Source organism: Protopterus annectens, chromosome 3.part0 (assembly GCF_019279795.1).
Source record: "Protopterus annectens isolate FY-2018-M chromosome 3.part0, PAN1.0, whole genome shotgun sequence".
Classification (NCBI taxonomy): domain Eukaryota; kingdom Metazoa; phylum Chordata; order Ceratodontiformes; family Protopteridae; genus Protopterus; species Protopterus annectens.
This window is the reverse complement of record NC_056731.1, coordinates 686,209,870-686,228,380: the sequence shown is the minus strand read 5'-3', so window position 1 is coordinate 686,228,380 and position 18,511 is coordinate 686,209,870.

Below are 18,511 nucleotides of genomic sequence, written 5' to 3'. Positions count from 1 at the left end.
TTCTATAGGTATTAATACCTATGTTTATGTGTTTTATATGTACAGAAAATTAAGGTCATCATGTTTATTAATGCTAGCATAATTTTGTCACTATGTGTGGTTAGTATCACCTGTCAAATTATCAGGATATCAGTCATGGAATTTTTAGTACCACAAATATCAAAGTATTCTGCAGCTATCAAAGCAGTCGTCTTGTAAAGCAATACTGCATTTACAGCAACTTTTTGCTTTTTTGGAGATACAATATTTTGCAGTAGGTCTTCTAGAAAACCCTCAAAAATGGGTTTTGTGCTATTCCAAAATATCTGGCCATCATTTTACATGATAATGTCCTGTTTCATTCTTACCTTTAAACAATGGTAAACACTTCTGGGAGTATTATCCGCATTAGAAAATTCATTTTACTCGGAAAGTGATCATGTTTATAATTAGACCATATAGTCATTATTTAACATATAAATTATACTGCAGCAATTTGGTCATATTGAGAAATAATCAAACATTTCATGTCTTAAAACTGAGTAAGAACAGGTGTAACCTAATCCATGCAAAACAGCCTTGAGATCTGCGCATAGTGTAACACTTTTTTTTTTTTGCCCAGTCAAACAAAGGGAGAAAATAGCTGTCCATGGATCAAGATATTAAACTATACAGCTGAAAAACTGGACATAAATAAAGGCATAGTGAAAATTCACTGCAAGATGTGTCTCTTACTGACACAGAAGGACTCTTTCTGATTTCTCTGCATAAGATGGGATCTTCAACTGGCACCAAGAACTATAGACTATTTGCCATACTAAGCACGTTGACAAAGGCAATGAAGTAGGTTATGTCATCCTGCATCTCTGTTTCTGTCTACAAAGAATCCAGTAAAACACACAATACGTTGCAACACACATTTCACTAGGACGTGTCTGACAGTAATATTCCATTGGTTATTTAAGAGTGTATCCAACAAGTCCTCAGTAAAGGGGAACCCATACCAACACTGCCCCATAACCTATCCATAAAGTTTGACACTATAAGATATAACTGTCTCAGAATTAGAAGAGCTGAACTTGTTGTTAATGCTAACTGTTAACAATTGTTTGATAACTGCCTTCATAACTAAAAATGCAAAGTTAAATGATAACCAACTGTTATACTGAATAGATCAGAGACAGATTAATTTCTGGAGACATAGTTCTTCAGGGATTATGCCAACTCCCTCCCACTTGTATGTCTAGAGCTAACCATTGCTTAGTTTACACTTGACACTGATCTTCTGTGCAGTAGCAAATCACTACCATCTGCCCATACAAAGCTCCAAAGACATTCTCAGAACTTGAGAAGGGTTTAAAAACATATCCCTAGCCACTGCTAAGGCAAGCTTCCAGAAATGTTCTCAAAGCTTAAGCATGGCTGAAAAACTCATCTGCTTTCAAATGCTAGTAAAATCAAACCTATCTTTTTTGTACAAACACTTTCTTATTAATAATTTTTTCTGATATTATTATTGAGACAAACAATAGTATTGTTGTTGATAATACTTTGAAGTAATTCTTGATGATTTCCTGTTACTGAGCCTTCGCATAAACACTAATGTAGAAAAGTGCAGCTAAGTATCAGGTCATGTCCACCATATTAAGCACTACATCACACAATAGTGTAAGTAATATCTGCAGTGATGTTCCCTGAGCAATTTAATGCTACTATACTCTTGCCTGCAAGGCCACTCTTAGACTAAATGGAGCCCTAATGGATAGGCTCAGTAGTGACCTACACCATAGAGTCTCCTATGGCAGCAGTATAAATTTTAAGGTGCAGCCCAGTGGCATTGGTCATTTACTAGAGCTTATGTTCTCTACTGTTTGGTGAAGCTTCCTATTCTCAGGCCTCTTCCTCCTAGTAACTTCCGTTATACATGCTTTTTCACACACTCACCTTAACTACAGCCACTGTCTGGTTTACTGTTCCACTCAACCACTTCCTTTTCCCTCAGAGTCTGCAGTGTATTAGTATATTTAAAACTTGTAGTATTGCATCACGTGCCCACTTATGTAATTTGTAGTGACTGTACAGTATGCTTCTAATCAAAATTGTTGGGAAACAGGTTTTCAGACAGCCAAAGTGAATTTCAATCAGATACAATAAGCAGTTTTCAATCCCCACAAGTAATTAAAAATTACTTCAGGCATACCTATACAGGAAAAGCATATGAACAGCAAAAAAGGAGACTTATCACAACTCTAAATATACAAAATGACACAGAACATTAAATCCAAGTTTGCTACCACAAAAACTGAATTTGTTTAGTTGAGAAGGAAGAAACTTCATTAGATGCATTGTTGAAAAGGTAATCTTCTTACAGATCACATTTCCCCAGGTCTGCAAAGCAATGTTCTACATCCGTTAGTTTTCCAACGTGCTTTTACTTTATTAATCACAATTGAGTGGCACAGTCCACAAGCAAGTTTATTGTCAGAAAAACAAACAATACCTTTAATTTATTAATAACACAAAATTTGTACTTCACATAACCATAAACTGTTTTTCTACATTCATTTTTCAATATTCACTTTACCCATCTCAGGGTTTGTGAAGACCTCATGTCTATCATAGGTTGCTTAATCATAATAATTGCGCAATCAACCTATTATTGCAGCAGAAGAACTAGTAAAGCCCTTAAAGAAGGATGAATGAGGCAGCACTGCTCATTTCTCCAAGGGCAGCTTCAGTACCAGGGCCAGTAATCAAACCCATGCCTTCTGAGCTACAGTAAGGATATAACCTCTCTCTATTCCACACAACTGGGATTAATTGACATCTCTGATTGATTCAGTGTAATTTTATGTAAAACTCAAAACTGAGTTCCCAAATTTATTTATTTATTTCATTTATTTATTTATTTACATTTGTTGACCGAGAGTGTCCGACTAGACGTAGGTCCATTTTCAGCGGAGGCCCAGGGAGAAAAGCTCCACAGTTAAAATATTCAGACAGTGGTTACATTGGATTACATAGTGATTGACAATTTAACATAGCAATTACTTACAACATATTTACAGATGAAGAACATAGTACATCAGTAGACAACTAGAATCTTTATCTGTGAAGTACATAACAGACATTAACAAATGTTATAATAAGAAGTTCCTGCTGTATAATAAGTACTAGGCGAGTACTATGAGAGTCTGAGCTTGCTATAATCAAGGTAGTTAGTGGAGTGGAAAGAAAGGTAGTGGTTGGATGGGGTGGGTGATATTAGAGTGGGAGTTGCAAGGGTGTAGCCAGCATGTTTTTAGATGTGCTTTTAGTAAAGTTTTGAAGTGGGTGCATGATGGTATGGAGGTAATTGTGGGTGGGAGGGAGTTCCATAATTTGGCTATGGTGCAAGAGAATAGTGCTTCACCAGCAGAGTTATTGGCTTTAGTGATCTGAAAGTGATTTTTGTTGCTGGATCTTAGTGGTCTGGTGGTGCGATAGGGTTGGAGTAGATTCTGGAGGGATGGGACATTTAGTGGATGGTTTACTAGTTTGTGGGCGAGTGAGAGTTAATACCACTGAAGGAGGTGAGGGAGTTCAAGCCAGCCCAGTTCAGCAAGTGAGAGACAGTGGTGACTACGGTAGGATGCCCCTGTGGTGAATTTGGCGATTTTGTTGTAGCAGGTTTCTAGCTTGTTTAGATCACATTGCCTTAGGTTGGTATATATTGGAGAGGCAAAAAGTAGGGTGGAGATAAGGTGGGAATTTACTATTGAAATCTTTGCTGCTTTGTTAAGAAGTTGCTTATTTCTGTATAACACTCCTAGTTTTTTGTGGACTTTTTTTATGGTCATGGATATGTGAATGTCAAATTTTAGTTTATTGTCTATTTCCACTCTTAGCAATTTCATGTGTTCAGTTGTGTATATAGTGGTGTTGTCTTTTGCCGTGATGTTAAAGTGAGAGTTGTTTTGAGTATGTTTGGTGGGTTGGAAGATGAGTAGTTTAGTTTTGTTTGGGTTGAGTATTAATTGGGCATCAGATAACCAAGTTTCAACAGAGGAAAAGGCTTCCTGTTTGACTTTTTGCAGTTTGGGTAGGGACTGGGCTGAGCAAATGATGGTTGAGTCATCTGCATATTGTATGAGTGTGCCATGTTTGGTGGCAGAGGCTAGATTATTGGTGTAAACAGAGAAGAGTAGGGGTCCAAGGATGGATCCTTGGGGAACCCCTATGGAGACAGGTAGTTGGGGAGATATGTCATTCTGCCATACAACGGATTGTTGGTGGTCAGACAGGTAACTCTGAAACCAGTTGGTGACTGACTGAGAGAAGGATAGGTTATTGAGGACAGAGATAAGTTGTTTATGTGGGACCATGTCAAATGCTTTAGATGGGTCTAGGAAAGTAGCAGAGGAGAGATAGCCATTGTTTTTATGCTGAAGGATATCAGAAAAGAGTGGTGTTTGTAAGTGTGGCAACTGATCTTTAATCATACAGTAACAGGATACCTTAGTGATACATTAATAAGCTGCCATGGTAAACAAGCTTGTTTGTGCACCATTCAGGGAAGATCTTCTATTATAAGATATAATTCCCAAGTTTTTACAAAGAAATGATAAAATGCATTGCAAAGCGCAGAAATCAAAACTACATTATGATTGTGAAGAACTACCAATGTACTAATCCTGCAGCAGTTTATTTTTAGCAAGAGGAAAAAATGTAACTATACTGGAGCAGTATATTCCACAAAAAAACTATGGAAGCTGAAATGATGATAAGAAGAATCAGGAAATAATATACGATAAAGTGTGGGACTATGTATCTGCAAAAACTTCAAGGAGATGCGTTTGTTGATTTTTTGGAGGGAGAGTGGAATTATGAGCATATCATTTTGTGGTTACTGTTATAAAATTTTACATATATTAGGCACATATCAATGATGTGTGCTGTTTTGGTTGGCATGAAAAAAAAATTAACCATGATGCAGGAGGCCCAGGTTTCAGAAGCACAGCAGTGTCTGAGGTTAGGCACGACTGTGCAGCCAGTGGCCTCCTATTCTAATGGGGGTAGCAGACATTTATGCAGCAGTTATGCCTTCTTGTGAAGCTATTCCTGCATACAAGAAAGAGTAAGATAAAGATAAGTCCAGGAAGATGTCACATATAAATCAGTATGAATGTATGATGATACAAAAAGGCTAGCACTGTATGTATTACACATTCAAGAACACTGCCTTACCAGGAAGTAGAGCATGAGAACAATGTCTATGCCATTTGAAGATGATGGCCTCTTGGCACCCTATTGCCACCTTCCTCTATCTAACAATAAAAATTGTCACTGTTAAGGCTTGTTTCTCTTGGAATGAAAAGACTCTCCCCCCTGCTAAGTTGGAAAATGAATGTCAAAAATGAATTGTATCATCATGGTTCTAAGACAGGAGGGAGGTCATCAAGCAAATGTGGCCAAAATACACACACACACACACACACACACACACACACACACACACACACACACACACACACACACACACACACACGCATTCATAGATACACATTTATATAAATAAAATAATATAAATGACTGAATACAACGGATGTTATCTGATATGGCTGACTTTTTTGTTTGACTTGCTATATACGTTAATATCCTTTACCATTTTATCTTCCTGTTGAAGACAAAATGCTGAAGTACCAGTGACTTTTTCTGTTGCTGTTATGTTTTAAGAAGTGTTAGAACTGATTCCTGACTTTCTCTCACTTTTTGTAGAGTTTGCATCTTCTTCATATGCCTGTATGTATTTTTTGTAGTTTCTCCATGTAGAAAAATGTACTGCTTGAAGGGCTACTCAAAATGTGTCCATTTTTATTAATTGCACTTACCCTTGTCATTGTAACCTGTGTCATGGATTCAAAGGGTCCTTGATAGACAAGTTAATCTACCCAGTTAACACATTAATAACTTAAATTAAGTTAAACTGCATTAAACTAAATACAATTACATTTTAATTTTATGATATATTTCTAACCATGAGTGTTCCCCTGGACAGTAGATGTTGAGAGTGTACAACTACAAATTCCCAAACAGAAGGTGAGAACAGAGAGTATCTCAGCAATTCAAAGAGGTATGAAAGATATTAAAGAAATTATGCAGCAATGAATGGCATGGACCATGCTATTGTTAAATGCCATGCAACAAGGAGCTAGGGGAGTAGATGAAGTGGAATGTCAAGCAGCTGAAATACACATAGCTAGAGAGAAAAAACAGAAATAAATGGTTGTATAAGTCACTGAGTGTTATGAAGCCCCACAAGAAGATGACTGATGTTTCTGTACATTTCAAACCACAATCCTGGAAATACACCATAATATCCCCAATTTTAAAACCTGACAAGGACTTAACACAATGTTCTTCATATATACCAATTTCATTATTAAATATAGATTATAAAATACTGATGGCAATCTATGCCTCTATAATAAAATTATTTCTTTCTATGTTGATAAACAATGATTAGACTGGATTTATAATGAATAGTAGCATCTATGATAATATCAAGAGAATACTATCAATAATTGATTATACTAATAATCCCAAAAAAGAACTAACTTTGGTTTGTCTGGATATTAATAGTGCATTTGATTCAGTTAATTGGGAGTACTTACTATTAGTACTGGAAGAATGTAATTTTTCCAACAATTCTTACAATTAAGCAAACTTCCCTATGAAAACTCATTTGTATACATTAAGATATGCTCATATACTTCCTGATCAATCATGATTACTAAATGTACTAAACAGGGTTGTCCTTTATCCCCACTTCTTTTTGGTCTAGTTATGGAACCTTTTGCAAATTATATAAGATCAAATAAAAACATCAAAGGCATACTAATAAATACCGACTAAATCGCCAAAATACAATTATTTGTAGTTGGCATCCTATTAACTTTGACTGATTGGAATTCTTCCTTTATTGCAGTATTCTAAGCAATGGAAATATTCCAGAAGAAATCAAGACTCAGTTTTAATTACAATAAGATTAAAATCCTACTTTTTAATTACAATATTAGTAAAATGGAAAAAGATTTGCATAAATACATTGTGAAAGATGGTAAAATCACTTATTTAGGGATAATTTTGTCAGATAATATTAAATATATAACAACCAATAATTATAATAATAATTTAAATTCCATAAAACAAACTCTTAATAAATGGAATACTTTTCACTATGAAAGTGAGAGACTCTCCTTAATTAAAATTATTATCCTTCCTTAAACTCTATAAATAATACAATCTTTATCTCTCTCACTCTCAAAAAATATATAAAAGAGTACAATTCTTTGCCTCTGTGATTTTTTTTTAGCTTCCCAATAACCTTATATTGGCTTTAAACCATCACATTAGAGACTGAACATTGGGTAGTATTGGTCTTCCAGATTTAGAATTATATTCATTATCCTCAATTGTTAAGACAATGATTTATTGGTTAAATAATTATAATGTCAAATAGAAAGATATTCAGGGAGGTATTTGGTATTAATTCAACAATTTATCAAAATCATACTGCACTAAAATAGTCACTAATAAATATCATTGATTAGTAAAAGACTATTTTATAGAAAACAAAAACAAATCAGTTAACTTTTATTATATTAATACAATAAAAACCTCCTTTAAAATTTATTTTTTGGGAACACTGATTATATTGCATGGATGTTCTTTGTATTTCCAATTGCCTACACTCAAAATAGTATTAATACAGTTAATTTAATAACAATGACTGCATTTAAAGACAAAAATCTGTTACACTAGTATCAATTACTAGACAATCAGAAGTTACAAAAAGTTGACCATACCATTAATAAGTTTGAGTTAAGCAAAGACATGTGGATAGAAATTTAAAATCATAGACAATTGTCTGAACATAAGATTAATCTAATGCAACCAATAGCTAAAAACTATTTTCCCACATTCACTGATTTCCTCATTATTCTAATGCATCAGAATATAGCTGGAAAATAACTCTATCTTAAATATATAAGGGACTTAAGAAATCAACAGTATGTCACAGAGAAAGCTATTGTGATTATTTTAGACTTGTTAATAGTAAGTCCCTAAGTGAAAATGGTAAAAAGCTAATACTCCAGTCTTCAAAACAAACTACTTCAGCACTAAGGTGGAAGATATTCTCTTGGAAGTTTTTATATAGAACCTTTATCACACCACATAAAATTGAACTGATGTTTAAAAAAGACATAGGATGCTGGAGATGTAAACTAAATATTAAAGCTGACTGGCAACATATGTTTTCCAGTTGTATAAAACTTAAAACATATTGGGAAATATGAATTCTCTCTTACAGTCTGTTTTAATGATAAATTTATGCTGACCAAATATCTTATTTTATTTAATACATATATTCCCACTTGTGTCACAAAAATAAAATAGCCTCTTTTATTGAGTATCTTAATATTAGCAAGAAAATTTATCCCCAAGAACTGGAAGAATCAGACCACTCCTACTATGAAAGAATTTGTACACTTGGCAACTGAAGTTTGTCATCTTGAACTTACATGATCAAGACAAGAACACCTAGAATTACCTCTTCATATAATATATGGTTGAAATTCAAAGAACTGCTAAATAAACATACTTTAATAATTAACTAACAACTACTCATTACATTTCTTTTTCTGTTTAAAACACTTTGTTTTATAGTAGGCACTACTGTAAATAGTTATTTTGTTGTTTTGCATTGTTCTTCTAGATATGTATATTTGTTTTATAATATTTCCATTATCATATATTAATGTTTTGCTTTTAAAAATTTCAATAAAAACAACTGAAAAAAAAAAAGAAAAAAAATCTCTATTACAAAATGAGCAGCTGCTTATGGTAGCCAAACAAAGTCACACTTGATTATGACACAGATCAATTATTAAAGGCAAGTTCACTAACTGAAGCATCTGTAACTGCACACAAAGTTCTAGGGATATTTACAGAATATTTCTGAGAGAATATTTTAGTTGAAGCATTTTACTATGTTTGTCTGGTAGCATTTGTGAACTCATTACCCCTAGTATATGATGTATTATGGTTCTGATGGGATGACTACTGGAAACAATGAGCCTTAACTGGAAGAAGTGGCTTGTATGTAAGACTAAGTCTGCCAATGTCAGGCCTATTGCATCTACAGGGATACAAGGCAGGTTATATGCAGCCTGCAGCCTTAGACTCCCACACACTGAGTCACATTTCAAAACATACCCTACTTATATGTGTTTGAAAGCTATTATATAACCTCTTCAATGATGGGAACAGCCATTGTCATTTCTCTGATTTAAGCATAGCCTGTTGATTTTTCTCCTACCAAAAAGTGCTTAAAACATATATCTGCTTCAATTCAACATTCAAAACACATTGAGGGAGGCACCTACAAAATACCAGAGGATGGAGCATATTCTTTACTGCAGATGCTGTCATATTAGAAGCAGAATGGTTGCAAGAGAAGGGAATACATAGGCAGATTTGGTAATTGTGACTTTAACTACTTCCAGTCTACTATACCTCCCAACTGTATAGATTTTCACAGAATGTTCAGATTTTTGTCTCATATTTTTGATCTGTTCAAACAAATCCGGTAGTATATCCAAAGGAACAGAAAATGAAAACACAAGTGTTTTTAGCGCTTTCATTCACTAAATTTAATACGTGAACTTCTTCTGAAAAAGGCCTTTGTCCCCCCATTCTGTCAAGCTTTAACCAGATTTTATGCACTAAGAGGTTGAGAGGTTTTGCAAATGCATTAAACATTAAGGAATGCTTATGGTCTTATGCTGATAATTACAGAAAATAAAATAAATGACTTCCTAGGACAGAGTGAATGAAAAATTAAATTGGGATGACCTCAGCTTAAAGTGTTGCTTCTAAATAAATATTAATAATAGCAGAAGTAAACATAAAATAACTACAAATGCAAAGGTACATAGGATTGTGTGACGATGTGGGGTTTTGCCAGCTATGCCAGGAAAAGTAGTGCAGTGGATGTGTAACATATGCCAGCACATCTAGCAGGAATTTTGTAAAAAATTATATGTCATCTGTATATCAAACTGATTTGTACAGATGCTTGTGTTGAAAAATATATATGTAAAGTTGCTTGTGTTAGAAAGTATCAACAGTGCATCCTGTTGGACAGAAAATAAATATACATGTATATCAGATGGTACTGTATTGTAACTGATAAAATGTATACATTTTAACAGAGGATACAAGGAGAGAAGAGGGCAATATCAAACCTTGAAAATAGTTTGAAATTAAATTACCTGGCTTAGGCCATAAAGATTGTATCTTACAGTTCTAGTTCTAAATGTAGCCAGAGACAAAAAGTCTGTACTAGGAAGATTCCTGCATTGCCTTGGGTTGAACTAATTGCTACTCTGGAAGGGGGAGGTTTGAAATTGTTTTATGACTTTCAGGAGCTGCAGCAGATCTTAGCAAGACTCTGTGTGTGTGTGTGTGTGTGTGTGTGTGTGTGTGTGTGTGTGTGTGTGTGTGTGTGTGTGTGTGTCTGTGTGTGTGTGTGTGTATGTGTGTGTATTATTGACATATTTGTGCTAAATCCTGAGAACATCTAGCCAAGGGGTGGCATGGGAACCAGAAGTCAGATGACCAGATGTATCTGATGTCATTCCATAATCCAGCTCTAAAAATTATGTTTTAATACTAGGTGAGACTGAAGTCTCAGAGCACTCTGTTTTTGTAACCTGACAAAGAAGGATTTCTCACCTACTTCATCTTGTCTTGCTCTAGTAAGTAACCCAGGAATAATAGTTATATTGATCAGTCAGGGTAATATAGTGAGATTAATTAAGTATTGCTTTTCTGTAACTGTGTGGACCTGCCCACCTGTGTTATTTTTAATATTTCCTGTGAATAAAACTCTGGTGTTTTCTGTAAACAGATATTTAGTATTTTCATGTTCTTTTCTTATTTATTATTAAATATATTTAAACTTTTCATTGTAACTGGTCTTTTTGAGAATATTTTAATCTCTGAGAGTACTTATATATATTTGGCGACATCTCTAGCCACTCCCGAAAGCCTTACCACATTGGCCAATTGCTATTATTTGTAATAATATTAATTTCACTTTGTATAATTGGGTACCCTTGCAAGAGCCTTAGAGTAGCTGGTGGCGTGTCTTTTGGTGGTGTAAATACCTTATAGTCTGGGCAGAAGGGGAATAGCTAGTAAATCTGTGCCAGCATTTCCCAGATGTGTGTGTGTGTGTGTGTGTGTGTGTGTGTGTGTGTGTGTGTGTGTGTGTGTGTGTGTGTGTGTGTGTGTGTGTGTGTGTGTGTTTGTGTGTGTGTCTGTGTGTGTGTGTGTGTGTGTGTGTGTGTGTGTGTGTGTGTGTGTGTGTGTGTGTGTGTGTGTGTGTGTGTGTGTGTGTGTAAAAATCAAATCTCAGAGTGTGTATGTCAGTTGCTTGGAGCAGGTACAGAAAGCACTGGTTTCACAGAGAGGGTGCTGGAGGACTTAGCTTGGACACTCAGCTGAGGATCCAACCCTACAGCTGTGCCAGTGGGGAGTCTTACTGGGGATCTGAAAAGAGAGAGAGAGTGGCCCCAGCCCTCAGATTGACTGTGTTCCCTGTATGCTGTTAAGGGAAATTGCGATTGATGCAGAGAGCTACATTTGGAAATATTGAGTGGCCTCATTTTTGTTCCAAATGAATGTCCCTCTCCAGTGCCAGTGGTGAGGATTCAGGCTCCTTGATTACTGGCCCAGAGTGGGGACATCACAAACTGGTGAGCAATGGTGTGGATATTAATTGAACTTCTGTAGCCTGTAGACATTTGTCACTGAAAGTGAGTGTGTGTATTCTCAGCAGCCACAAGGTAAACGGTCAGAGTTTCATTTCACAACAGTTTTATTTATTTATTTATTTATTTATTTATTTATTCATTGCTAGTTCAGTTTAGTCAGGGAAAGCAGGCAAAGATGTCAGCAGAGAATTATGGCAAGCTGACAAAGAACCAGTTGGCCAAGGTTTGCAAAGCCAAAGGACTGGTGAATGCCCACCTGAGTAAAGAGGAAATTATTTCAGCCTTAGCCACAGCTTAGACAAGCAACCAGGAGGATAACCAGTATAGCAATGGGAATTTGCAGCCCTCACAAACAGGACAGGTCACCTTTTCTCAAAGGACATAAAAATCCATCTGCAGTTAAAGAGACTTGCAGTAGATGCCAAACATTTTGAATTAAAATCAGCAGAGAGATTGTAGCATTTGGCGGCTGAAGAAAAAGAGAGACTGCTGTGTTTGGAGGTTGAAGGGTATGGTTCATGACCCCCTTACTCCATGGTAAAGCTCTAATTGCTGTTTCTAAATTGTCTGATAATGATTGTTTAAACTGTGATAAAGTAAAGACAATTTATTTGAATGTTTTAAGTTAATACCTGAAGCATACAGAAAAAAGGTTTGAGAGAATAGGTGCAAGGCAAATGAAAGTGTGTGTGATTATATTGCTGAAAGCACTTATTTTCATAGGTGGGTGAGTGGGTGTCAGGTCACCACTTTTCAAGGGCTGGCAGACCTTTGGTGAGGGGAACAAGCCTTTAGCACTTTGCCTGAGGATAGGAGACTTTGGTTGATAGACCGAAAGTGTAACTCTGCAGATGAGCTGGGGAAAAAGGGATATCTCTACTTAGCAAGCAGGGTATCACTGCACAGGAAAGGGATACTCAGTGCTGTGCATGAATATAAGAGAACCTAGGGTGAGAAGCCTAAACCACCCCAACAGAGTTCACCAGTAATAGGGGAAGCCACTAGTTCAGGTACATGTGCAAGATCAAGGGTTAACTGTTTTAAAAGTAACCAGCGGGGCAATGTATCATATAGATGTCCATGGAGGCAAGGTGGTGAACAAAAGGTGGGGGAGCCAGCAAATGTGAATAACAGTATGTGAGTGGCAAGTTGTCTGGAGGAATCAGGGGTACCAAACTATCACCAGAGGTAATGTCCTATCTTAGTGGATGGAAAACAGGTCACTGCTAAGAGAGATTCAGCCTCTGGTATAACCTTTGTGAAACTGGCAGTGGTAAAAGAGGAACAGTACTTGCTTGGGCAGTCCACTCCAGTCAGAGCTTTAGGAGGAATTCCATTCCAAATGCCTTTTGCCAGGGCTCATCTTGACTTTAGGGTGGAAAAGGAAGCAAGCAAGTAGGTGTGTTTGAACATATCCCTGCAGATGTCTTGCTAGAGAATAATTTTTTATAATGCAGTACCTTCTGTGTATGCAGTTACATGCAGTCAGGTTTGGAAACAGGTATGTGGGTCTGGTTGCCTGTGGGGAGACCTCACACCTGAATCCAGGGCTGACAAAGTGGCTATTTCAGGGAGGGAGCTACCCTGTAGCAGTGAGCTTGAAGGTGATCCACAGCTGCTGGTAGGTACTGATGTTCCCTTGGACAGAGTGACTGCAAGGGTAGAGGTGAGTGGTAATACCCAGGCTGACAGTGAGGCACTGCTGTCAGAGGATTCTAGATTTCCTGTGGAAGGGGAGTTGGGAAGAGTTACAAAGATAGAGTTGAGACAGGCTCAGCTCTTGGACTCTACACTAACAGGCTTGAGGGAGTTAGTTAAGGAGGCACTTGATTCTAAAGGAAAAGGCTTTATACTGGAACATAGAGTTACTTTACAGAGAGTGGACCCCGGAGGGAGGTCTACAGGATGAGGTAATACAGCAGTTGGCAGTGCCTACAGCCTACCATATGGCACTTCTAGCCATAGCCCATGCCATTCCTTTTGCAGGTCATACAGGTGTAAGGCATGCCAAGAGATGTATTATGCAGAACTTTTACTGGCCTGGAATTGCAAGGGATGTAACAGGGTACTGCAGGACCTGTGAGCAGTGCCCAAAAGTATGCAAGGCAGGAGGCAAGATCAAGAATTGTTTGGTGCCTTTGCCTGTGACTGAGTAGCTGTTTCAAAGGGTAGCTTTGGATATTGGGGGGCCTCTGAATATCCCAAGTTTTACAGGGAAGAAGTATATCTTGGTGGTGGTAGATTATGCTACTAGATATCCTGAGGTGGTGGCTCTCTCCTTCACCACAGCAGAAAATGTAGAAATTGTTTTGTTAGAGATTTTCAGTAGGGTAGGTTTCCTGATAGAAATACTGACTAACAGAGGTACCAGTTTTTATTTCAGACCAGATAGCTTGTCTGTGGAAGTGCTGTGGGGTGAAGAACCTTAAAACCACTCCCTACCATCCCCAGACTAATGGTCTTGTGGAGAGGTTAAACTCTATACAAAAGACCATGCTACAGGCATTTACAGACCAGTTTAAGACAGAGTGGGAAAATATTTGCCCCATCTGCTGTTTGCATACAGAGATGTATCCCAGGAATCCCCAAGTTTGTAACCCTTTGAGTTGCTGTATAGGCATAGGGTAAGGGGCCTTTAGATTTGATTTGTTCTAAATGGGAGGGTGAATGTGAATCCCCAAGGATTATGTTGTGGCATATGTCCTAAACTTCAGTACAAGGCTTATGAAGCTCATGAGCTTGGCCCAGGAGGACCTGGCAGGAGCCCAACAACAGATAACGGTCTGATATGACAGGAATGCTCAAGCCAGATAGTATGCTGTGGGACAGCAGGTTATGGTTCTCATTCCTGTCAGACACAAAAAGCTGTAGGCAGCTTGGGATGGACCTTTCAAAGTGAGAAAGAAGGTCAGTGGTGTCAACTACATCATAGAACTGATAGGCAGGAAGCATGGGCACATATTGTACCATGTTAACATGATGAAGTCTTACCATGATAGGGACACCCTTGTGCTAAGTATTTGCAGTAGGTTGCAGGAGGAAAGGGGGATCTATGACTACATCGAGCCAGCCAGCAAAATGTCAAATTACAGTGGTGGATCCTAGGGTTGCAGGTATATGATATGACATTGCAGCACTGTAGTGGGGTCAGCAATGCCTATGCAGATGGGTTCTCAAGACAGGGCAAGGGTTAATGTATTCCCAGACAGGCCCATTCCTCTCAAGCAATGTTTCTCAAGGGTCACTTGAAAAACTATCTTCAGTCTTCAAACAGGGAAGAGATTTGACAATGTGGGGTATTGCCAGCTATGCCAGGAGAAGTAGGGCAATGGATGTGTAAAATATGCCAGCAGAGATAGCTGGAATTTTGTAAAAAATTATATGTCATTTTCATGTCAAACTGATTTGTACAGATCTTTGTGTTAAAAAATATATTTGTAAAGTTGCTTGTGTTAAAATATATCAACAGTGTGTCCTGCTGGACAGAAAAGAAATATACATGTGTACTGTATTGTAACTGATTATATGAATATATTTCAGTGGAGGACACTGAAAGAGAAGAGGTTAATCTCAAACTTTGAAAATAGTTTGAAATTAAATTACCTGGCTTAGGCCATAAAGATAGTATCTTACACTTCTCAATGCAGCCAGAGACAAAAAGTCTGTGCTAGGAAGCTTCCTGCATTGTCTTTAGGGTGAACTCATTGCTACTCTGGAAGGGTGGAGGATTGAAATTGCTTTATGATTTCCAGGAGCTGCAGCAGATCTTAGCAAGGCTCTGTGTGTGTGTATGTTTCACACATATGTGCTATATCCTGACAGCTTCTAGCCAAGGGTGGTGGCATGGAAACCAGAAGTCAGATGACCAGAAGTATGTGATGTCACTCCGTAATCCATCCATAAAGTATTTTAATAATGGGTGAGACTAAAGTCTCAGAGTACTCTGTTTTTTTAACCTGGCAAAGAAGGTCTTGTCTTGCATAAATAACTAACCAGGGAATAATAATCCTTTAGATTAATCAGGAAAATATAGTGAGATTAGTTAAGTATTGTTTTTCTATAACTGTGTGAACCTGTCCACCTGTGTTATTTTTTAATATTTCTTGTGATTGAAACTCTAGTGTTCACTGTAAATAGATATTTAGTATTTTTATGTTCTTTTTTATTTATTATTAAATATATTTAAACATTTCACTGTGGCTCATCTTTTAGAGAATATTTGAATCTCTGAGAGTACTTATATATATATTTGGTGACAGTTCTGGCCACTCCTGAAAACTTTACTGCATTGATCAAACACTATAATTTGTATTAATATCAATTTCACGCAGTATAATCAGGTACCCTTGCAAGAGCTTTAGAGTAGCTGGCTTTGGAGTGTCTGGTGACAGTGTAAATACCTTATAGTCTGGGCAGAAGAGGACATAGCTAGCAAATCTGTGACAGCATTTCCCAGGGGTGTGTGTGTTGTGCGTGTGTGTGTGTGTGTGTGTGTGTGTGTGTGTGTGTGTGTGTGTGTGTGTGTGTGTGTGTGTGTGTGTGTGTGTGTGTGTGTGTGTGCATCAACCTCTTGGAGCAGGGACACAAAGCACTGGTTTCACACAGAGGGTGGTGGAGGACTTGGCTTGGACACTTGGTTGAGGAATCAACCCTACAGCTATGCCAGTGGGGAGTCTTACTGGAGATCTGCAGACAGAGAGAAGACCCATCCCCCAGACTTACTGTGTTCTCTATGTGTTCTTAAGGAAAACTGTGCTTGATTCAGAGATCTGCATCTGGAAATACTGAGTTTACCCATTTTTGTCCCAAGTGAATGTCCTTCTCTAGTGCAAGTGGTGAGGATTCAGGTTTCTTGATTAATGTCCTAGAGTGGTGACATCACAAATTGCATGGTACTCTAGGCCACCTCTTATTTCCCCAATCCTTAAGGCTGACCCTGCCTCACTTCATAACATCACCACATATGCAAGTAATCTGCCCCATCTGTATCACACTTCCAACATATTGCTTTTTCCCACCAGTGATGTAACAACCATATATGCATTTTAAAATCAAGTACGTATAACTTCAGTTTCCTAGCTATGACTGCCCTTCTCTTCAGTAGTCATACTGGCCATAGAACTTAGTTTCCTTACACTGCGTATCTCTGAATCTCAATGTCATCTCCACACCCCCAACTGAATTCCTTATATATTAAACCAGTTCTAACTTTCTGGATTTTGGCAAAGATTTCCATGTTAACAATGATTCATCCTCCATTTCTACTATCCCCATGCCTAAAATGCCATCTGTTCTTAACAATACTAATGATGGCAATAAAAGACAAACACTCCCCTCATCTAGTCCAAAACTATACTCAACCCTGTGAATATCAAGGTGAACGTGTATTCTTCCTCATTGCTGTATTAAGTCCCCTATCATTCTTAATCTCATTCTATTCCATTCTCTTATGTTCTCCAGTTTAATGGCCTACATATCTGCTCTTGTCCCATCTTACTAAGTGAGGTACTCCATCATCTATGGCTCTTCTCAACCATCCTATACTGAAATGTCCCCTTTCACATTCCACAAAAATGTATCACATGCCCTTTGCATATTCTCTGTCTGTCTATCCCGTAGACTAACAGCAATGAGTCATAGAAGACACAATGCCAAGGAGAAGATCATCACCAAAACAACCTCAATCCTTCCTCCAGTGATGTACCCTCCAGCAATACCCATCCAACATCCTAACAATTTTTCTTTAAACTCTAACTTATTATTTTCAATAATCTCACACCAGGGGGTATACCCTCATAATCAAATATTTATCCACTCATCCAGACTCCAGAAATACATCTTTGCCCAGTCCCATATGTATATTACTACTAAATGTTTCAGACTCCTTGCCAAAACATTCCATCCTCATTTTCATCAGATGGTTTTGTTACCCTCAGGCATATTTATATTGCAATACCTATTCTCCCTCACATATGCCTGCAGACACCTACACATCAACATTTGAGATAACGTCCAGTGACTATAAGAAAGAAAGCAGGGGGATTGAGAAAATCTGCCCAGTCCATCTACGTAATTAACCTTATCTGACAAACTTTCCCTGACAATAATACAACCAATGGTGCTATATACAACTTTTTTATACCCTGCAGCAAATGACCCTCCCTAATCAACTGTTTCACTTCCATAAATGAAAATGTCCCTCTAACCATGTAAAAGGTCTTTTGAATATCCATCAATATGCTATCCTCTCTCCCTTTCCCTGATCTCTCCAGCTAGACAATACAATTCAACAGAAACCTCAAGAAGACTGCTTTTTCATAAACTCTTATAAACTCTTCCTGCATATCTTTAATAACCTGGAGAAGGACTTCCTCAAGCCTAGGTGGTATAGCCCTCACAAACAGCTTAGCATTGTTATTATATAGATATATATATACTGGCAATTGATAGGATCCTCTGTGACACTTCTCCCCTTGGACCATACTATAACAACAGCTTGCTTCGCTGATTTTTAAACTACTAATCTTGCTCATCATTCTGTCAATGTCTCATGCAACTCCTGGCCTACCATCTTGAAGTAATCTACTGGAAATCACTCATTCCCTCCAGCCTTACTCCCTTTTAACCCACTGCCCCCCCCCCGGTCATCCTTACTGTCCCTAAATCACAGCTGCCTGTTCTACTCCTTATGCTACAGTACTAATAATTCA